Genomic DNA, 24,649 nt, shown 5'->3' on the forward strand with positions numbered 1-24,649 from the left:
GCACGTCACTTAAAAAAAATTCTGCGCAAAAATATTTTTTTCAGGATAAATCTATTTTTTGAATACATTTGAGCAGAGCAAGGACACAAGTTCAACAAAAGTAGTTAAGTAGATTATATTTCCTTCTAACGTCAAAATCTCTTATTAATGTTTGATGTTTGTTTTTATTGGCCATTAGTTGCCGACATTATTGAGAAGTTTGTAAACCAAACTATAAGTGACCTGTCAGAAGAAAAGCAACATGATATTGACAAAATCCTGCGGTAACCAATGTCGATATAACATTTCACAATGAAAAACTAATAAAAAATAAGCAGAAGCGGATTTCCAATGAAATATCCTACAAACGTTATGTTCCCAGTACTTTTATCGACATTTTAAAGTTATAATAATAAGTTATGATGATAGTGAACTACTTTTATTTATGTTATGAAAAAACTTTTCTCTTGAAAAAACAAATAACAAAATAAATATCCGAAATAAAAGCGCGGATGGTTAATTTTAGTAATTATTTTTTTTAATATTACAGAAAGATAATACAAAATATAAAAAAGATATATATGAAATATTGCATAGAAAATGCATAATTTATATATTTAAAAAAATTACGATTATTAATTAAAACAAAATGCGTTTTTCAATTAAGCGTCTGTCTTTTGATCTAACACCAAATCTTGTATGAAAATATTAATATTTAAATCTATTTATCAACAATAATGGTAGAGGCAGGTCGAAAATTAATAAAATTAATGACACACACAAGACATATCCCCTTAGTGGACACTAAAAGCAAGGGCCGGTAGCTCACTAAGTGCAAAACATAGTATGACACGAGGTAAACACTATGTGGTTGATACACCATATAATATAATATATATATATATGTGTATATATATATATATATATATATATACAAATTGTAACTGAACAAACATATACGGAGCACACCATAAAATTCTCTAGCCAATTTGGAGACGTTTTTTCCTGTGAAAATGGCAAAACACCAATATTTTCACGTTATCAATAATTGAAAAAGAAGAGCTTCTTATAAACTAAACTTAGTAGAGTTAAAATATTAATAAAATTATATTTTTCAGTTAATTTCAGGTAGAGTTTACTTTAATAGAATTTTAATTTAAGGCTTAGTTACAAAGATACAAGATGACAAAAACTGGGAACAGGCAAAAAATTATGACCTCCTTTGACATATTTGCTGAGGAAAAATCGTTTCCAAATTTGCTCCATATATGTTTTTTCAGTTACACTCTGTGTATACATGTATGCACTCACACGCATGCGCGTATACACACGCGCGCATACACACACGCGCGCGCATGTAGGCACAGAGGAAAGGACAGCAGTGTATAGACTTCTGATACACGAAAGCAGGAGTTAATCAGTTTGCGTGAGTTTCTGTCGGTGGACAGCTTTGATGCCACAAGGAAGCAAATTTACACTGATTATAGCTGCAGAGTGGCGCGTGGAACGATTGACAGAAATACGCATACCTTTGGCATGTTATGCATGAAAAATATTTAACATACTATGAAAACACTTCTTTCTCTTTTGAAAAATAATGTCAGTCAGAAACGAGCATAGAAAGAAGAACGTTTAACTGTTCCCTCTCTCTCTTTCTCTCTCTCTCTCTTCCTCCTCTTTTCCCCTCCCTCCAACTTTCTTTGATAATGTTTCCAATCGTTCTTTTAAGCGGTTCTATAACCGCTCTTCTCTTATGAAGAGTGATAAAAAGTTATTGAAGTAATAACTGCACAGACCGGAAATAACCTAACCTAACCTAACCCAACCTAATCTAACCATGAGTGTTCTAACCGGGATATATTGATTTGCGTGAAAATTATATTTCTTGTATATTGTATAGAAGACATTTTGTACAAGTAGACATTATAAAGGTTAAATTAGACACAAATAAGTGGCAAAAATGGACACACATGTGAATATGGACACAAAAGTAATTGATCGCCTATGCTGATATTAACGGTTTTGGCCGATAATTATCAGTATGGACAATAAATATGACGAGTATTGATCGATACGAGATTGATCGATACGTAAGAAGGCAATAAAAAACCAGAATATGTATTATATACATATTATGTTAAACTTTTTTACCATCTAGGATTTGTAAGTAAACATAAAATCTATGGATAGAAATCGCGAACTGATCGTCGTGTCTTGGAATTGTGATCGATAGTGATAAAGAAATAGATGTAGTAAATAAAGCGTCGACATCGACAAACAGATCAATGAAATCTGCAGAATTGAGATGACACCAAATAGTGGAAACGTAGCTTAGATAAAACATTTTTACATTAATTGAGTTAAAGTAATTCTACAAAACGCACATATTTTGCTGAAATAGAATTTTGTAATTATAAGCTAGGTTGCGTGTTTGATGCAACACCATGTAAAAAGAAAACCAAGATGATGATTAAGAAAGTAATTCGAGAAGAATTGGGAAATATTAAACAAAAACTAGGAATTAAGAAGAATGATAGGAGAGCTTGTAGTCAGGAAAAGCACAAAGAAGGTATAGTAAAACAATTAAAAAGAAAAAAAATATTATAATTATCAAATCTGAAATGCAACAGCAGAGTAAAGCTAGTATACAATTGATAAAAGAAAAGATAAACATCAGTAAATATGGTTATAGGAGTAACGAAGCTAAGAAAAGGAAACAATCTGAATTGTAAGACTGGAAAAGGAATGGAAAAATTAAAAGCTACAATATAAGCTCTAACCCTAGGCGAAAATTTCAAAGTTATTGACAAGTTACTGATACTTATGAGCCACTACTAATGAAATCTAAGATGAAGTTATCACAATATTGGCGAAGAGGGAATGAAGTTGAATGATGATGATTTAATAGTTACAATAAAAAAGCAGAACAAAATTGATGCAAAAAATAAAAGAATTTATAATAAAATAGAATTCATATATAGTAAATAGTGAAGAAAATAGTTATATAAAAAATAATAATAAACGCCATTCCGTAAGAAGAGAAAGAGGAGAAGGTTTCGTAATAATTGAAGTAGATGAAGAAACCCATGAATGTTGAGCAAAGGGACACTGAATGTAAGGTGAAGAAAATAGCCTGTACTCAATCACATTAATATTAAAAAATACTTTAAATGCTGGATTTGTTATCATATAAGAAATTGTACACGAAATGAAACATACGTCACAAATATGCAAGAAATCGTAAAGTAAATTGAATGTACGGCGACCAAGAAAAGATGTGCAAATTGTATATTTAAGATTCAAACATACAATCTGAAAATAAGTGATAAACATGACACATTTCCCGACATTGGACAAGGGAACGATACAGGAGAAGAGAAGAACCAGCTAAGAGGATAAATAGCAACTATACAGAAGAAAGAAGAGCTAATATTATACACAAATGCGCAAAGTTTGATAGCGCACAGGAATCAAATACAGCATTAGATTATGAAGAAAATGAATCCTGCAGTTATAACATTATCGGAGACTAGATTGAAATGAAAATACGCTGAAATTGAAGATAATGAAGTAAACTTGCAGGGTTATAGTATGATTAAATGTGATGTTGAAAATAGAAATAGGAAGAGTTGTTTTATATGTAAGAGATGATTAAATATGAGACAATTTTGACAAAAAAGATAGTATTGAACTGTTATGTCGCGATAGAAGTAAAAGAGAAATTGTATAAAGATGTGATAATGATAATATATCAAATGTATCACACAATAAATTTGTGAAGTTTCTAGAGAATATAATAGAAAAATTATAATATAATTAAGAAATTGTATGTTAATGGGAGACTTTTATATAGATTTTTTGATAGATTCACTGTATACAAGAAAATTGTAAGCGACAATGCAGAGGTTAAGTATAAAACAGTATGTCAGTAGACGAGAGTTACGAAGGATAATCAAATAATTATATATTTACTTTTTGTGCTAATAATATAGTACAAGTGATTCATAAATCTAAACAGATTATGCGTGACTAAGAGTTGAGATGAATGCGAATAAATCTGAGAATAAATATAGAGAATTTAGTGCTATATAGGGATTATAATAAATTTAATATGTAGAGTTTATTAGATTAGTAGAAAATAAAATAAAGCAAGTTTAAAATATAGATATAGGAACAGAGAAAGTTGATAATATAGTAAATGCGTTGAATATTACAGCACCCAGGAAAAAGTTAAGAATTCTAAAAATATAGAAAAAAAGTGACATTCAGACAAAATAAGAGAAATAAGCAGCAGCTAGAAGGAATAAAGCGTTGTACAATACGGACCAAAATTGCTTATAGTTTAATTGAAATATAATCGAAAGAAATACAGTCGTTAAACTAATCAAGAAAGAATATTATAAAAATATAATAGATCTTAATAAGAAAAATCTTACATGTGAAAAATTTTGAAAGAAATAATAAAAAGCGAACCAATGAGTACAAAGGAAATAGAGGATATAGATTTTGAAATATCAGAAACATTGAAGAGTGTAATATATCTGATAAATTTAATTTATATTATATATAATGTATATTGATAACATAATAAAATTTATAAATGGAGGTAAGTCTGGGAGTTGCGGTTAAAAGAATTATTTATATTATTGAAAAATATAAAAATTTTGAGATGATTACGATGAGAGGATTTAAAAGAAATCATTATGAGACTATCAAAAAAGGAAGGCACAGAATATTGAAATACTTTTATTTAAATGTTTATATTTATACACGTGCGTGCGTGCGTGCGTGCGTGTGTGTGTGTGTGTGTATTTGTAATAATGCTTAATAAATAACTATTCAAACCTTATTATTACAATGTTTTACAAATGTTTTCGCGCAATTCAGCTAAGTCAATTGATTATTTAATAACTTGATAACTTAAAAATTTCTTTAAAAAAAACATGAATTTGAGGAAATATAAATAAAAAAGATAAAATAATATTGTAATATAAAAAAAATATTCTTTTTCTATAAATATTTAAAAATATTTCAAATAATAAATTTACATCAATCATTGAAATGTAAATCAGACATTAAGAAAATGCTATTAATGACAGGTGCTATTTACAGCAATTAAGAAAAGACAAATTTTATTCTTAAGATTTTAATGCTCCGCTTTTGTAGATTTATCATTTGCGCTCGTTATTGTAACGAGAGCTCTGAGATACCCGACTCCTTACTACAGAATAGTATAGCAGTAACAAGTTGCAATAAAAGCAAGAGGAAGCACGCAATTATATATACATATAATGTAGCGTCACGCACGCTGTAACCATGTATAATGTAACTATGAACAGAGAATGTTTATTAGCAGAAGTTATTTTTGAGATTGATGGTTATATGATTTATTTATCAATTTGTATTTTGTATGATTTGCACAATTATGTGTAATAACCATAAATTTTGAATTATAAATTAACAGTCGAAAGTTTACGTTTATTAATTATATGGGATAAAAATTTTACATTTTATAATTTTACATTTTAGATTTTAATTTTTAGAATGTTTTCAGAACTGACCGTTTAGTATTGACTTACTAGTACTGACAGCTGACAAATAACGATTAACAAGCGAGCGCTGTGACTCTTTCCTCCCCCTCAATAGGAAGAGATAAAAATTAGGTTTTAATTTTTTTTTCTTGCAAATTATTGATTTTACGAAAAAAGTAAAACCAATAAAAAGTTTCTGAAGAAATCAAGCTTTCTAGCATATTTTTAGATGACCACATTCCGGTCCGTTAAAAAGTTCCAATAAAAATTGAATAAGGGTTGTTAGTTTTATCCCCTTATAACGGGAAGATTAAAAAAATATTAATAAGTATCCTTGTTACACTAGTGGAAAATATCCACCAAATTTCATTCTTTTAACCTGTCCAAAATTTTAGAAAAACATTAAAAATCTAATTTTCACCTCTCCCTTTGAAGGAGTGTAACTCCTCAGAGATGGATATAGGAATATATGTTTATATATCAAAAATCCCCCTTAATTTTCGACAAAGAATCATTTCCTAAAATTTTCCGCATTTATTTAGAAACCTAATTTACTTTGAAATATTTACTAGAATTAACTTTCTCAAAAAAAAAAATCTTCGTTGATACAACGCGTATTGTGTTTGAAGTAACAATGAGCGTTCAACTAGTCTATGTAAGTTGGACAAATGATTTTGCCAGATCTAATCGCCGCCGAGAAATTAAGACGCATCGTCGCTCGTGACGTACGCTCTTTCTCTGCAAAATATGAACCGTGATCATTAATCATAGTAAAGTGCGAGTAACAACATGTCGTAATTAGTGTTTTTCATTATATTAAGGATAAAATAAAAATGACAATTAAGAAACCTTGGAAATTGATATATGAATATCAAATAAAAAACTGTCGATATGTAGCATGTTGCAATGGAATTTATTTTTCATCACTATTTATAACTTGAGAGATATTTAAAGTGTTTTAATTGCATATTAATGGTAATCTATAGTTGTCAATTACTTTTGATGCCTTCAAAATTTAGCAAAAATAATAAAAGCTTTTATTTATTGTCATATTATGAAAAAGTTATATTTATTATATTATTATAAATATTAAAAATTTATAATTTATCTAATTTTCATATATTTTAATAATATTGAGAAATAAACACACATTTAATATTATAAATTATCTCATTTTTTCATATTTTTATTTTAAATTATTATTTAAATTAATCGATTTTTCTCGATTTCTGTTAACAAAATGAAAAGATCAATTATAATAATGTGAATGGTATTTAGAAAACGCATATACCTAATGCGTTGATTTATCTCTGTTGAGCTATACGTCATAAATGACAAAGAACTATTTTACGCACTATTACTTCGACAGAGAACTTCATCATCGAAAAGCAATTTCAGGACGTTGATTGCGCTGATAAAATTCAATTAATCTCGAAAACAAATCCTGGATATTCTATATGATTTGTTCATATCTGTGACGCGTTCGTTCGTTAGTTCCTGTTAGTGAAGGCATATAGAAACAAAAAAAGCCGGCGATTAAAATCACAAGGACGATTTGGAGTATTACATCTCGTACACATATAATAATAAAATTAATTGGTTTCGCGCAGCTCAAATTTATACTGATAAGACTCGCAGGTCTCTCTCATTTAGACATTTGTTAAAGAACATTTTGCAATAAATTGAAAAAAAAGATTAATGACTTAAACTTTAAACTTTCACAATTTGCTTTTGGCAAATACTCGCAAAGTAATAATTACAATTATTAATTGTCAATAAATCAAAAAAATTATAATATTAAAGATATGAAGAATTATGTAATCTGTTAAATATAATAATTTTAAAAAAGTACAATAAAAAGTTTTTAAAAAATTAAGAATAAAAATATGAAAATTAGAATAAAAATTATATAAAGAAAAGTTTGACGATAAAATATATGTTTACTTTTATTTATAATGTGTATCCTATATGTGTATCCATTTGACATTTTTGGAATCTTTCTCAGCATTTGTATATCAAAATACTATTTTTATTAATTAATATTTTTGATTAATTTTGATCAAATCGATTTATCGTCTCTAATTCGTATTGATAAAACATTAATTGCAAATTAAAAGAAAAAATAATTCGCCTAATGTGGCAAATCAAAAGGCTAACAGATTTTCGTCCAATATGATAAACCAAAGTTTCGAGAAGGATTTCCCTATCATATTCGTGTGAAAAGAATACAATTTGTAATTAGTGAAAAACTCTTGTTGACTATGAAGTCGGCATTGTTTATCCTGCTTCAACACCAAGCCCTAGAAATTGAAAGAGAAATATCATTGATTGACCTCGTCTCAATCGATTGTAAAGGATACGGGTCATTCAACAATAGGAACGTTGATATTAATTTTCTAATGGACTGCAGAAATATGTAATCTCATAATTAGAAAAGGCAAATATTAATTCAATATTAATTCGCTAAACTAAACTAAACGAAAGGAGGGCTTTCGGTAAGTTCTTTCCGAGGATCTTGAATATTCAATCAAGTTTTGTACGCAACACGCACGCATTGAAATAATTACCGGCTGCTTAGTAAAAGATACATGGCATCAAGTATTTACGAAGAAATACATAAATAAGAAAGTTTTATTAAGACAATTCTTTTTAATATTAGAAATAATTCAGAAGTTTATTTAATCTTTGCATTTGTAATAAGAATTGATTTTGATATATTTTTGTGTAATTAAAAATCTTCTAATAACAAAAAAAAAAAGCTCGAAGTATATTCAACGCGATATTCGAATATAAATATTCAATATATAAATATTCAATCCAAAAAAGTACACATATCCGACAGTTTACAGTTTACAGTAAACTGAAAATATTCATCGTTCTCGATTCTACAAGTTTCGAGGTTTTCGATTCTACAAGTTTCAATAATATTCAAAAGTCAAAAGCTATGAAACAAATCCTAAGTTGCAGAAAGCTAATGCGAACTAGAATCGTGAAACTCTGATAAGATTGATGATGTTCTATCGGTCTTCGCCTTTGTTTTCGTATAAGTTACTCGTATATGATTGTCAGACAGCTAGTAGCTAATTTTCCGAAGAACAGAAAACCGTGTTCGTTTATAAAATTCGTTTATAAAATCATTACCATACGGAAATAGTTCACGATATGTATAGAAAAATCCGATTATCAAATGTCTAATTAAAATTTTTTACTCATCTTTCATGCCACATCGATTTTCTGAATAACTTTCTTAATAAGTTTTATGGATAAAGTCATTAAGAATCCAACGAAAGGATTAGCGTTCCACACTAGTGATTATAACTCAACCAAAAAAGGCATCAAAGTTTTATAGAACATCGAGTTATTAGAAACTTTCAATAACTTAGTTCATCTATTTTAGAATTATATTTCGATTCAGAAAATGAAATGAAAACCAGCTCAATTAAGAGATTTTACGAAGGCACAAGTTTTGTGAATTAAGAAGCAAAACAATTTTGAAATTGTCATAATAATAATAATTGCGGAAAAAAATGTTGAAAGAAATGTTGAAAATTTAATCTTTCGCATAACAAAAATGATTTATCTAAATGATTTAGCTAAATATTGTCAAATATAGTTGTTTTGCCCTACTTTTTTAAACGGAACCACCATAATTTTCTTACATAAATCGATTCCTCGTAATATTTGACGTAAAAAAATTGCTAGAATAGAATAGTTGAAAAATGAATGGTTTACGAGATATTTTGTGCTACATTCTGACACATTTTGAAAAAAAATATGAAATATCTCGTAATATACTCATTTTTCGATAATCTCGCTTTAATAATGTTCTGCATAAGATAATGAGATAAATCAATTGGTATAAATAAAACATATAGTTATTTAAAAATAAAAGTATGCAGTTGCATATTGCAAATTGCAAATTTTTTAGTCACCAAAGTATGTATTTCTTAAATTAATTGATTTATCTTATTATTTACAACGTTAGTTATCCTATTCTGGTCTTATGTGTATGTTTATGTCTTTTATCCATGTGTATAATGTCCTTTACCTATTTGTTTCAACAAACTGTTTCGGGTTATTTCAATTATCAACTAGTAGTTCAACATACGCTCCAAATACTGATATACTGATCGTTCATTTCAATCTCGTAATTCTATTTGCGTAAACACATTATGTGTATGTATATATACATATATATATATATATATATATATATATATATATATATAGCATGGCAAATCTCCTTTGGATCGTCAGAAATTTCCAGCTCAAAGAGAAATTGTTAAATTGCAAATCTTAAAATTTCTTGTTAATTCTTTAAATCAGCAATTTTTATATTTTAATATCTTTTTGTAATAGACTTTCCGTATATAAAACATTTAAAATATTTATATTTTTGATATTTGTTGCCATATAGATCATGATGGAAATAAAAGTTTTAAGCGTATTATGCATACCAATCGTATTTAAATTGAATTCTTTATCGATATACGTGTTATTTGTGTGTATAGCGTGCATCGCTACAAATGTATCGTCAATTTTATGCCTTACCTACTTTCATCCTACTTTACGCTGAATGCACAAATACATAGTCAACTCTGCAATCCTACACGGTTGCTGCACTTGATTACACGATGTTCTTTGATTATGATCAAGATATTTTTTCTTATTTTTTTTAGTTTTATTAAGTAGTTCATTGAAATAATACGGTTATATGCGAGGATATAAAGTTGCATGCCAAGCAGGATAGAATGTTTTTACACAAACCCTAACAATAAAATTGCTACATTTCTATTTATTAAGCATTATATATAATTTTTAGTTTTACCGATTTTAGCTTGATAATTAAAATTTATATAGTAATATAAATAATGATATAGAAATATTGAAATATCTCTATAATATACTAAACTATTGTTAATAAATATTTTTCAAATATTATAAACTTTTAGAAATTTGAACATAAAAATGTCAACAAACAAATAATATAATAAATATATTATTTATATTAGAATATGTATTAATATAAAGAAGAGAGAATAAATCGTGTAATTTGTATAAAATTTTTCTTGTTGATAATTTAAAAAAAAATAAAAGAAAAGTTAACAATGACTATCTTTCTATGATCTCATTTTCTTTAGTGCAACAATACTCACAAAAAATACAACTGCATTATTTTTTTAATCGAACATCTAATTTTCATATATAAATTTTGATTTTTCGGAATGTTCAACATAAAAAGTTATAAGACAGGATGGCCAAAAATTTAATGATTCATTTTATATTTTAACATATTTTGTTATAAAATATTAAATTCTATAAATTATTCATTTTTTCATCATTTTAGTTTAATACTTTTATACAGAATAATAAGATAAATCAATTGATATAAGAAAATATATAGCTAGTGAGAAAAATTATGCAGTTTGATACCTTTACTGTACTTTAAATTATAACTCATTATAGTTAATCGAGATGTTTTATGTTAAGAATTAAATATGTCTGACAGAACAAAAATAGCAATGTAATTAAATAAAAATTTTTCAGAAATGAGGTACATAATTTGTAATATGTGTATGACAGCATGTATACATATATATAATATTGAGTTTTTTGTGGAAAACTCAGGAAACCGGAATATTATACTTGATATTCTCAATTCACAGATCAATAAATATGTATCTAGAAACAGATTTGTTCTGCTATCAATAGAGACGGGAGTTCGGAAAACCTCGAAAAGCCGATTTACTGATATTCTCCGACCGTGATATTATTGTTCGGCACGCGATTCACTACATCTAACCTTGAACTTTACGCACATTAACTTCAGGAATCAAAAATATCAAAACATCTCTTATCACTATCTCTTGAAACTTCTATATGAAATACTTATGTTTTAAATAATGAGATGTAATATTATGTTGGCTTTTCCATCTATTTAAATTATATTTAACATCTTTATTGATATGATAAAAATATCATCCTTGACAATACGTAATATTAAAATATATAATTTATGATCGTATTAGTCATGCCTAAATCTAATATATTTGTTTTATCGTAGGTATATAAAAATATAGTCCATAATTTAATAAAATAATTTAATAATTTAATAAAATGGGATTTATATAATCGAAAATAAAATATTCCCTGCAAATCAAATTTATTAAACAGGTGATCTAATAGGGCAGAAATGTTTAAAAATAAATGAAGTATAAAACTTGCATGTCAAATATAAGATAGGGCAAAAATAAGGATAAATCTAAAATTCATTATAACATCTTCTTACCTAATATAACACACACACACACTATATATATATATATATATATATACATAATTATATGTTCCATTAAAAAAATAATGCAGTTGTATTTTTTGTGAGTAGGTATTGTTGCACTAAAGAAAATGAGATGTCATTGTTAACTTTTCTTTTATCGTTTTTTTAAATCATCAACAATTCATATATATATGTATATGCAGGATAGACCATTTTAATGTCCCAGTCTAAATACATTTTTTCCTACCCCTCTTATAAAAAAATGTTTTGCGCAAAAGTTTTTTGACTTTAAGAGGGACGCAAGACAGCGATATTGCATGATAATATTAAATCGCTTTAATGAGATGAAAATGGATTATCCATCATAAGAGATAGTAGATAGGATCAAAGTGGGGTTCTGTGGAAATAATTTCAGAGCTGCTGAAAGGAGGAATATATGCTGTGTATCTAGAAAAGTGCTTCTAGGGAAACCTCACATCTGTTTTGTAACTACTTCTCGACATCGGAAAACAAATATTCCAAAACTTTAAAATTGTACAACTTACGGAAAAATTAAGAAAACCCTTAACTAATAAATATAATTATCTTGATGAGACCTACAACTTTTGTTAGAAAAAAAATCAGTTTTTATAATAAAAAAAAACTGATTAGTGAACTGCTCGAAAGTGATACCAACTATAAACAAATTAATATCGCTGTCTTCTGGCCCTCTACAATCAAAGAATTTTTATGTAAAATATTTTTTTTTTTTAAAGCGTAGGAAAAGATAATTAAAGTGGGACATTAAAATAAGTATGTAATTTGCAATAGTAATTTGCAAACAAATAGCTACAGACTTTAAATTAAATAAATGTGAAATATCTCAAACTATTCTGTTTTGGCCATCCAACCTTTATAACTTTTTATGCTGAATAGTGCGAGAAACCGAATTTATGTAAAAAATAGAGTAGTTCAATTTAAAGAAACTAAGTCGACCTTCAAATAACCTTGAAAAGGACAATTCTAGATCACGATATTTAAACTTTTACAACTTTTGCCCGATACATTTTTTCTAAAACCTCATGATTTTCAAATATTTGCCTATTAAGATTAAAATAAATTATTCAGCATATGTATATATAAATATATATATATATTTTTCGATTTTCGTCGATTATATTGCTTTTGAGTGCATATTTATTGCATATATATATAATAAATACGCACAGCAATATACCGACAAAAAAATTGAAAAAAAATCCCTAGGGATACGTCTCTGAGGGAGAGATACATTGACAGCACACAATTAATCACTCAGTATACGACGCACTCATCTCGTTAATGTGATCCTTCCGGCGTAGCTTCCAGGTTGACGAGAATCATTTGTCTATCGGTGACGGTTCTCTCGTATAGGAGCGTCCGCTCCGGGCATTCTTCGTTATCAGCGATTCGAATACAATAAATTTACGACAGATATATGCGTCGATGTATATACCGTCAGATGTAAATTCGCATTTTTTCGCGTGCCGTGCGCTGTCAATCGACACATCGCGTCGCTCAGGGAGAGAAAGGTACGCCGCCGCGCCGATTAGAGGAGAGAGGTGCGTCGTACGCGTCGCGACGCCTGGCGTCGAATGCGCCAGTAGACGGCGAGCCGCGTTGTACGACGGACGCAACGTTGAGTCTTACTACTTTCACGGCCTAAAGTGTATAAACGAATCTGTGCTCTCCGCTTTATGTTCCCCGAACAGAAGGCGATATCGCGCGCGCGAAAATACTATTCGTGTGTTCGAACGTGTTTTTCCGCGATTGTTGTCTCGAAGAGAAAAAGAAGCGTATGAAAGTTTGTCGCGCAAAAGCTTAAAAAAAATAAATCAGAGATTGAAAGCGATATATCTCATCTCTCGGTGAGCTAAATTTTGTATTTTCGACGCTAAAAATATGCGAGAGAAAGATTATACTAGTTTACAAAAAAAAATTTTTTTTTAATTATTTTAAACCAAACAAGTTTTTTTATAGATTTTTGGATGTTGAAAACGATGCCGCAAGCTAATTTTCACCAGCACGTCAAGTTTCCGAAATAATTGAAATTTATATAATATGCAAAAAATGACTTTATTGCGATATTTGAGATTTTTTTTTGTGAAAATGGTTAACGTTATCTGAAAATTCTGATCAGATGTCATGAATGTATATCCCCTATAAAATGCATTTTTCTTTTTACTTTGATATCTTACTTTTTAGTCATGTTACAAAGAATTTAAATACAAAGTTTTGATAAGATAGCAAATATTCCGCCTATGATGATAAAATCATATAATTATACTCATAATTTGTAGTTTAAAGTTATCGGTACACATACACAGTGTAACTTATCGTGATAGATATCACTAAATGTATAGTGTCTCATTTTAATTGCCCACCTTGAATTTGAAACAAATGCATTTTCGAAAAAATGTTCCAGACAAAAGTTGTATGATCTAAAGGAGAACAAATAATGGTAAAATCAATATTTAAAAAAAAATTTTTTTTTTCAAATAGTTCCCAGATTTAATCTTTCATAACATGGCTAAAAAGTAAGGATATTAAAATAAAAAAAAAAATGCATTTTATAGGAGATGGAATACATTCATGATACATTTAATCAGACTTTTCATATAACGTTAAATTTTTACAAAAAAATCTCAAATATCTCAAAAAAGCCATATTTTACACATTAAACCTCAATTATTTTGGAAATTTGACGTGCTAGTGATTTGATTTGCGGCATCGTTTTCAAAAATCTATAAGAAACTTTGTCTGGTTTAACATAAAAATTTTTGGCTGTAAACTATAGTATTATTATCCTTTATACATGCAAATTATTATCCTAACGGGATATTTAAAAGAAGATTTTATGTCGGAGAAAAAAAATTTTTTTTTCAAATAGTTCCCAGATTTAATCTTTCATAACATGGCTAAAAAGTAAGGATATTAAAATAAAAAAAAATGCATTTTATAGGAGATGGAATACATTCATGATACATTTAATCAGACTTTTCATATAACGTTAACCATTTTTACAAAAAAATCTCAAATATCTCAAAAAAGCCATATTTTACACATTAAACCTCAATTATTTTGGAAATTTGACGTGCTAGTGATTTGATTTGCGGCATCGTTTTCAAAAATCTATAAGAAACTTTGTCTGGTTTAAAATAAAAATTTTTGGCTGTAAACTATAGTATTATTATCCTTTATACATGCAAATTATTATCCTAACGGGATATTTAAAAGAAGATTTTATGTCGGAGAAAAAAAATTTTTTTTTCAAATAGTTCCCAGATTTAATCTTTCATAACATGGCTAAAAAGTAAGGATATTAAAATAAAAAAAAATGCATTTTATAGGAGATGGAATACATTCATGATACATTTAATCAGACTTTTCATATAACGTTAACCATTTTTACAAAAAAATCTCAAATATTTCAAAAAAGCCATATTTTACACATTAAACCTCAATTATTTTGGAAATTTGACGTGCTAGTGATTTGATTTGCGGCATCGTTTTCAAAAATCTATAAGAAACTTTGTCTGGTTTAAAATAAAAATTTTTGGCTGTAAACTATAGTATTATTATCCTTTATACATGCAAATTATTATCCTAACGGGATATTTAAAAGAAGATTTTATGTCGGAGAAAAAATATTTTTTTTTCAAATAGTTCCCAGATTTAATCTTTCATAACATGGCTAAAAAGTAAGGATATTAAAATAAAAAGAAATGCATTTTATAGGAGATGGAATACATTCATGATACATTTAATCAGACTTTTCATATAACGTTAACCATTTTTACAAAAAAATCTCAAATATTTCAAAAAAGCCATATTTTACACATTAAACCTCAATTATTTTGGAAATTTGACGTGCTAGTGATTTGATTTGCGGCATCGTTTTCAAAAATCTATAAGAAACTTTGTCTGGTTTAAAATAAAAATTTTTGGCTGTAAACTATAGTATTATTATCCTTTATACATGCAAATTATTATCCTAACGGGATATTTAAAAGAAGATTTTATGTCGGAGAATAGTAGAGAGATATAACTCTGTGTGTGCGTGTTGATATACATATGTATGTATACGCGAGAGCGCAGATTTTTTCACATTTAAATTCTTCAAGTAAGAGCACGTCGGAAACAATTCTGTTGAACTGTGGCACACGTTCGTGCCGTATAGTACGCTAGTAGTAAAAAAAAGGGCAAACGAAACGTTTCTTCTCTTCCGTAGGGAAGATCGATGTGGTCGTAAACGGCTTTAGTGTTTATAACCCGACTCTCGTTCGACTTTAGTATCACAACGCGGTAATCTGCTGAGTTGACGATCACGGTGTGGCTCGGCGATATCTCGACGCCACGTCGCATAAGTAGTATGTCGTAAGTAAAACAACTACGCGCCACTATCGAAGCCGCGGATAATCGGGATTAACTTAACCTGCACATATCGCGGTGCCTACTTTCTCTAATTAAATTTTGCGACTTTGCTTTCTTTCCTTTTTTTTTTTTTTTGCGCTACAATAGATTTTATTCAAATGAAATGACTCTTATTAAACATTCATATATGTAATGGTGGAATGTTTTTCGCGCACGGTCATGATATTATAATTAATCTTTAATCACAAATGATATATGTGGATAATCCGCCGCCTCACATTAGTAATATCAAATAATTTAAAATTGAAATTAATGAGATTTCTGTTTAATATTTAACGTCGTAAAAACTCTTGAAAGCGATCTCTTTATATAAATAATATTCAAAGCTTTTACGTATTGAAAATCAGCATTAAATTATTATTGATATTTTTTATTCACTCGAAATATTCTGCGAACCTTATAATTTCAATTAGAAATTCTCAAAGTATACGTAATATTGCCATTATATGTATATGTAACAATAAATTTTTAAGAATTAACTTATTAAAATTAAAAATTAAAAATAATTAATTGATATTATAAATTATATTAAACCTATTATAAAATTAAATAAACGTATTATAAGATATATTATATTAAATTAAATACTGATATAAAAAACAATTAAAATGATAAATTATGTTAAATTATATAATTTTATCTTTTTCTTTCGATTAATATACAGGATATCCCAGAATTAGTGATACATCTGTTAATGGCAGATTCCTGGCATCATTTGGAGATGATTTTTCCTCAGCAAAAATGTTGAGGCACCAATAATTTTCGAGTTATAAGCGATTGAAAATAAAGGGTTTTTCGCAAACTAAGCCTTGTGAAAATAAAATATTAACAAAACCACATTCCTCAGTTAATTTCAGGTAGAGTTTATCTACTTTAATAGAATTTTAAGTTAAGGCTTAGTTACAAAGATACATGATGGCAAAAATTGGCAACATGCAAAAAATGATAGCCTCTCATTCGACATTTTCGCTGAGGAAAAATCGTCTCCAAATCATCCCAAGAATTTGCTGTTAACAGGTGTACTAATTCTGGGACACCCTGTATAATCATATTATAAAATTAATATACATAATATCATAAATTGTCAAAAAGTAAATGAATAGAGAATATTAGTTACATATATATATATAATATATATATATATATATATATATATATATATATATATTATATATGTATATATAAAAGATTTTTATTTCCATTTCTTTTTCGTATAATTTTTTATATAAAAATATTTATGTTTATTATATTTATGTTTATTATATTTATGTGGATTTTTCTTTATCTTAATCTTTACAAATTTAAAAAATTTTTATATTTAAGTCATTAAATTCTTTTTCAAGAATAAACAATCAACTTTCAATTAAAATAGAAATATTTGTATGTTTAATAATATTTATATATATGTAACAAAGTTAAATAAAAAATAATCAAATTCTTTTTTATTTATTTGTTCATATTCTGAAAAAAAAAATATTTCAGATAGAACAATATTCTATTTTTAAATATTGTGTGTGTGTCTGTTATATACTGTATAATGTCATATAAAGTTACACGCGTGTTATTTATTCCCTACGCTATATATATTATATATGTATATTATTTCGAAAACTTCAATTTAAAAATTACTAAAATTAAAGAAAGATTTTTTCGATACATAAAAATATGCATTAATGAATTATATACTGATGAATATAAAAACATGCCATTTTTTTTTTTTTTAATCTGTGGAATTATATACTAAAAATAATCAATTCATCAAAACAAGCATGTTACAATCTTTCTCATGTTTAAAAGACATACACGTTTAATATATTTATACCTAACGAATGAAATCACATAAAATCGCTATTAATAATAAGTCTTTTACACAAATTTCGAATAACCTAAGCTGTTAAAATACAAAATCTTTGTGTATCAATGACAGACATTCAACATATATTGTAAACTCGAGAAAAGTGCATTGTAATTTTCTTCGTTCTTCAACAATAGTACATTAAACTTGCGCGTACGTTTTATTGAACAAAATCATTCACATTGCAATCGACTCTCTTCGAACTGTCAAAATACGTGACGTTGATGATAATAAACAGCTACTCACAAAGTAAACACAGCGAAAGTATCGACATCACGCAAAAGAATCACCAACACTAAACTTCGATACTTTCGACTAATCAACTAATTAACTTGTATGCCTTTTTTACGAATGGATACTATATATGGGGCATTCCATATCAAATCATCGACTTTTTTTCCGATTATTTTTTATTTGTTTCATTTTTTTCATGTTTCTGTGCCTATTAAAAGTAGCTTCGATGAATTTTTTAAGATTTTTATTTCTATCGATTCCCGAGTATAAATTAAAAAAAAATTGATTTAAAAAATTTCAAATATCTATAACTTAAAGAAAAATAAAAATATTGTTATTAAAAAGATGGTCATTTTTAGTATTAAATGTATTTTTCGAAGAAATATTGAAAAAATTAAAAAAATTTAATAGTGTTTTAATCAATTTTAACCGAAGTTATTTTTTTTCTCAATGAAACCCTTCGATTTTTATTCAAAAAAATTTATAACATTTTAGACTTTAAAACAAAATTTTTGAGCCATTGACGAAGAGGATTGAAATATTTTCGATTTTTTAAGACTATTTTTTGAAATATTTTTTCAAAAATCGCACTTTTTGGTATTTTATACTATTCCGATGTAAAAAATAGTATTTACAAAATTAATGAATATTAATGTCGAAGTTTTAGTTTAAAGATCAGGAAAAAAATTCCAATGTTTCTAATTTTTTAAGATATATATATATATATATATATATATATATATATATATACGTATATATATATATTTTATAGCCACTATATAAAAAAGAGAGTTTATATCGAATATGTAATCAGCGATAATGATTGCACAATAAGTTGATAATTTATGATCGTCGTTAGAACAAGTGCACTTTGATGCTTCATTGTAGTATGACTGTACTTTGTGTGTATAATCTAATGTTTTTATTTATCGAATTCTATGTATGTACAGTTAAAGTCAATTTCATGTGGTGAAATTTGTTTGTTCCTTATTATACATAGCTAACATAAGACAGGAACTTATCTAATCCCAACCTAATTTAACTCACTCCATAAACTTCTTTAATTTAACTTACTTTATTACTCGACTTCTTTTGTGTGCTAATAATAGAAAATATTGTTTCAAACACATGTTTAACACATATAAACACGCGCTTTAAAGTTTATTTAATTTCCTAATCAAATGCAAGATTAAAAGATTAAAAAATCTAATATTAAAAGATCCAATAATTAAAGAGCAATGAATAATTATACATGTGTGCGGTATTTGCTTCTCATTAATAACATTTATTATTTCAATCAATAACGTGTAAGCATATTTGATTCTTCCATTATTTAGCTATATATAAAGTCACTTCGACAGTTTCTATAATTATGCGATGACGTAAAATCGTAAAATCAATTCTAGATCAATGATGTAAGAGGTTGCACAGTACAGTTTACCTTACAAAACAATGTGTAATCTAAATGGTGCCAATGTAAACAAAGCTTTAAACTGAGCCCGCGATAAAATGTTTACTGTTTTAGATACAAGAGAATAGAGAAGATTAGTAACACATTCGTAAAGATCTTTTTTACTTACAAGAATAGTTCTAAAGAATTTATGAGATTGAGATATAGTATACTTACGATATAAAAATCTATAATATTAAAAAACGAGTTCGTAAAATTAATACAACTTTAAATATGTTTTTTATTTTTTATATATCGCTAGTAAATTAATCAACAGGGTAGTTAAATTAGCAATAAAGCAAAAGCAAAAAGAGAAAAGTATTGTTTCGAAGGGTCTGAATAGCTTAGAGGTAAGAGCAGTCGCCCGGCAAGCGAAAGACTCGGGTTCGATTCCCGATTCAGCGACTTTCGGACCAATATTTTTCTCACTTAAGAAAAATTTGTAATTAATAATTTCAAGTTGTACTTTATAAAGACCACAATCATATGGTCGATAAAGTCATAGCTTAGACAAATTCATTGGCTAGTGTGGTCGATTAATTTAACTACCCTGTTGATTAATTTACTAGCGATATATAAAAAATAAAAAACATATTTAAATTTGCTCCTGGACCTAATCATGGAGCCTACCCGTATAGATGATTTTCCAACTGTTTAGTATACGCCGGCGGATATACAAGGCGTTATTTACAAATAACTATATAAAAGCAAAAAGAGAAAAATATTGTTTCGAAGGGTCTGAATAGCTTAGAGGTAAGAGCAGTCGCCCGGCAAGCGAAAGACTCGGGTTCGATTCCCGATTCAGCGACTTTCGGACCAATATTTTTCTCACTTAAGAAAAATTTGTAATTAATAATTTCAAGTTGTACTTTATAAAGACCACAACCATATGGTCGATAAAGTCATAGCTTAGACAAATTCATTGGCTAGTGTGGTCGATTAATTTAACTACCCTGTTTAATACAACTTTCTTAAGTCTTTTAGCATTTATAGGAGTTGGGAAACTATTGCACTATATGCTACAATATATTGTTTCAACAAAATTTAAATAACATTTTCTTTAAGACAATCCTAAGTAAATTTTAGATCAAGTTTCAGTTAAAATAAAGTCAAAGTCTCAACTTATGTAAGTGAACGATAAAGTTGTTAGTAGTATAACCTGTTATACGTTCCTCGCACTTATAATTCATGAAACTCCTTCAAGGAATATTCAATTATCATATTAAATAGCAGCCTGTTAAATTATACAACTGAATTAGTGCAAACTAAAATTGCCCCATATACAAATCTGTAATTATATGTATCTATATATAAAAAAAAAATTCGCTGCATAGTTTTATTTAAAATCAGTTATTATAAATAAAAGAGAGATCTGTTATTGTAGAAAAATAATTTTTCCTATGTAAATTCAAAATAAGAATGTAAAATAAAAATGTCGAAGTTGTCGCAGAAGAAAATTGCAAAAAATCTGCGCTATATTCGGTAGAGAAAGAGAGACAGGAGAGACAGAGAGAGAGAGAGAGAGAGAGAGAGAGAGAGAGAGAGAGAGAGAGAGAGAGAGACTATCTTAAAGCCGATAGTCTACGAAAAGATAATACGATCGAAGTAGATTACAGCCGGAACGAATTACGTGTAGTATATCTAGAGGTACAATGTGAAGAGGAACGAGTAATGGTTTCGTGCCCTTTGTCTAATCTTCGAATTCTGATTTATTTTCTTTTCTACGTTGTGGCGGCCAATGTCAGCCTTGAAAATGGCTGGCATTTGTTCTGTACTCTCTTCAACAGAATAACGATCTTTGCTGTGAAACTTTTTATGCCTCAGTCTCACACGCTCCCTCCTTGTAGCTTTATTTTAAAAAAGAGAAAAAAAGTAATTTATCGAATGACGAGGAAACTTTTAGAAAATTATTATAAAATTGCGTAAATTGTAAAATGACGAGTGTCGTTTAATCTAGCTTAGCCGGAAAGAATTTATTTTCTCTTTAATGGTTTCCTTTTCAATCAAAGAAATCATTAAAGGGAAAATAAATTCTCTCCAACTAAGCTAGATTAAACGACACTCGTCGGGTAGATAGAATAGCAATTAACCGATCAATATGATCAGGCACTATTCGCAATCTTGGATTAGATATTTAACACTTTGGCTGGCAACAGGATATTAGTGATGTAATTAGCACTTTATCATCAAAGCAGATTATTATTAATGTTCTATTTTTACTATTTTTATGTTATTTATATCGACATACATCTTATACATATGCATCTTTATGCATATTTAAAATAGTTTATATAGAATGTAAATAGTAATAAATTGCAGGAAAAATCGTGCAAGTTACATTAATTCGACACGTTTACATATGAAACTATTGTTGTACATTAGTATCGAAAAATATCGAAAAAAGTATCGATTGAGTCTATTTGAATCTATTTTGGTTTTATTACATGGTGAACATTCTTATATAAAACACGAATGTAATAAAGCTTTGTTGTCAACTTGCGAACTGACTTTGTTATATATTGAGGATAAATAATCTCATTAGTTTTATTTGCTCTATTATTCTATAAGCCACGTAGAGTTATATATTTACCTCAGCGTAACTTTTGTTATATCTTAATTATAATATATATATAATATTTTAATTTAGGTGTTTTAACTAAATATTTGCAATATTAATTTTTAAAAAAATATTAATTAAAAATTTTTTGCATAATACAATTGGTACTATATGATTTACAATAATAGCTCATAAATTTATTTTTCTTAACATTTCTTTTTGTAATCATTCTAATCATATTTTTCTTACTAAATTAAACAGTACTAATATTTAAATATTGTATTTTATTAAAAAAAAAAAGAATTAATATAATTACACGCATTCCGTCGCATTACTTAGAATTATACGGCGTATTACATGGAATTACTTAGAACTCTCGGTAATTCGCAATACATGTACAAATTTTTGATGAGTGAGACACTCCTCGATATTTACACTTGCGTTTTAAGAATTTATTTTATATATTTAAGCTAAAAATAAAATCAAATATAATAATTTTACATAGTTATATAATAAAATTTAAAATTTTTTAATTTTACAATTTACAATTTTATAAGTTTGCAATATATAATTGTACAATTATCAATAATACAAATATCAACAATATTGTAAATAAAATAGCATAATTGCTTAAAAATTGATGAGACGAAGTTATCAAATTCTTGATATATTAATTAAACAATAAATTTTATGTTGTGAGTTTCATACTCGATAATTTTACATAGTTATATAATAAAGTGTCACATATGCTGCAGGATATTAAAATTGAAAATTTACGCGTATTAAATATTTATCGCATAAGATTAAATTATTTCATTTTAGGCAAAAGACAAATTCTGCGCAAATTTCAATTTACAATCAAAACAGAAATGCTTCACGCGACTCAATCGTTTATATCGTTTGATCAACGAAGCAAGCTCAACAATCCACTATATATAATCTTGATCTATTCTCTCCCTCTCTCTCTTTCTCTCTCTTCCTCTCTCTCTCTCTCGCTCATAAATCATTATCTGCAGCATGTATTCCTCATATAATACGCTCTTAATATCGTCTCGACAAATCTTTCAAAAATTAAAAAAAAAATTTCTGTAATACCCCACGTTGCATCATATGATGAATTATCATAGTGTATTGTCATGTCGATAATACACCGTATGTATATATAATATTTTTATTTTAGTTCTTATAGGGAAAGATCGCCCAAATCGCACTATTTTTCAAAACAAAAATAATTAAAGCAATATTTTAAATGCCATTGAAGATAACATTTTTGCGTATATCACTCTACAAATAAATATTTTCCTTTCTTTTTCAATTTTTTGAAAAGTTTTTATTAACTTTAGTATTTTAAAAAATTATGAATTTTTTTGCAATTAGTGCAATTTAACCAACAGGTCTTATAAAAATCGCATTATAAATTGCCAAATCATACACATTTTAATATATACCATTTAATATATATATATTAATATATATCATATTACATATATTAATATTTATATGTATCATATACATATATTCATATAAATCATACATATATTACAATTTTTAAAAAATTTTAAAAACAAAATTTTTTTTAATTTTATAGATTTTATATTTAATTACTAAAAACACACACACAGTATAATAAAACTTAATATTAGAAATATTAAATTATAACTTAAAAATTTAGATACCTTGATATTTGAGGCTTTTGCGGTGTAATGAATATTAGAATTGGTTTTCGGATTTGAACCGCGCAGACTTTTTGATTTTAAATCAAATAAAAAGTCTACGCACTTTATATAGCTATATGTTTAAATCGATGCGAATTGAACAATAACATACGAGGGGGGGGGAGGGTGCGATTTCTAATATTTTATCTATTCAATTTACACATATTTTCTAGATAATTGACAAATTAATAGTATTAAATTAAACTTTACAAGAGGATTATTGTTAGATTATAGAGTTGATATAGTAAATCTTATTTGCTTTTTATTTGCTTAAAGAAACAGAGGAAAAACTTTTAGATTTTTTGTTTGATTCCAACGTTTCGTGAATATTTCAATTTACTTCATCAAAGAGGAACAGCCTGATACTGAGATATTAAATCTCTGGAAAAAGATAAAAATTACATTCCTTTGATAAAATACTTGAAACTCTATCTAGACATAAAATTAGATTAGAAAATTATTTTAAAGAGAAAAAGCGCAAAAATAAAATACCTTCATGTGGATCTGAAAAAAGGGCAAAATATGCAAAATCAAACATAGTATTGTTCTCTGGTTAAGCGATGTTGCTGTCTGCATTTATATATGTTGCTGTAGTC

At 27.3% G+C, this 24,649-nt stretch overlaps 2 protein-coding genes across 10 annotated transcripts in view; one reads left to right on the forward strand and one right to left on the reverse strand.

The window, feature by feature from the left end:
- Nucleotides 1-24,649, reverse strand: part of LOC145937040 (14 kDa phosphohistidine phosphatase) — a 137,302-nt gene that overhangs the window by 9,673 nt on the left and 102,980 nt on the right. The gene's annotated exons all lie outside the window — the stretch shown is intronic.
- Nucleotides 13,426-24,649, forward strand: part of LOC145937038 (phosrestin-2) — a 109,478-nt gene continuing 98,254 nt past the window's right edge. For 4 of the 9 annotated variants that reach the window (XM_083039798.1, XM_083039803.1, XM_083039804.1 and 1 more), the window contains exon 1: nt 13,426-13,676. The gene's annotated coding sequence lies outside the window, so the exon portion shown is untranslated. Of the gene's footprint in view, nt 13,677-15,932; nt 16,186-24,649 lie in introns of all 9 variants that reach the window. The other 5 variants (XM_083039799.1, XM_083039800.1, XM_083039801.1 and 2 more) reach the window with 5 other exon arrangements.

The sequence above is a fragment of the Prenolepis imparis genome, unplaced genomic scaffold, assembly GCF_030444845.1.
Source record: "Prenolepis imparis isolate NDT839.2.m4 unplaced genomic scaffold, iyPreImpa1.0 SCAF_6, whole genome shotgun sequence".
Lineage (NCBI taxonomy): Eukaryota > Metazoa > Arthropoda > Insecta > Hymenoptera > Formicidae > Prenolepis > Prenolepis imparis.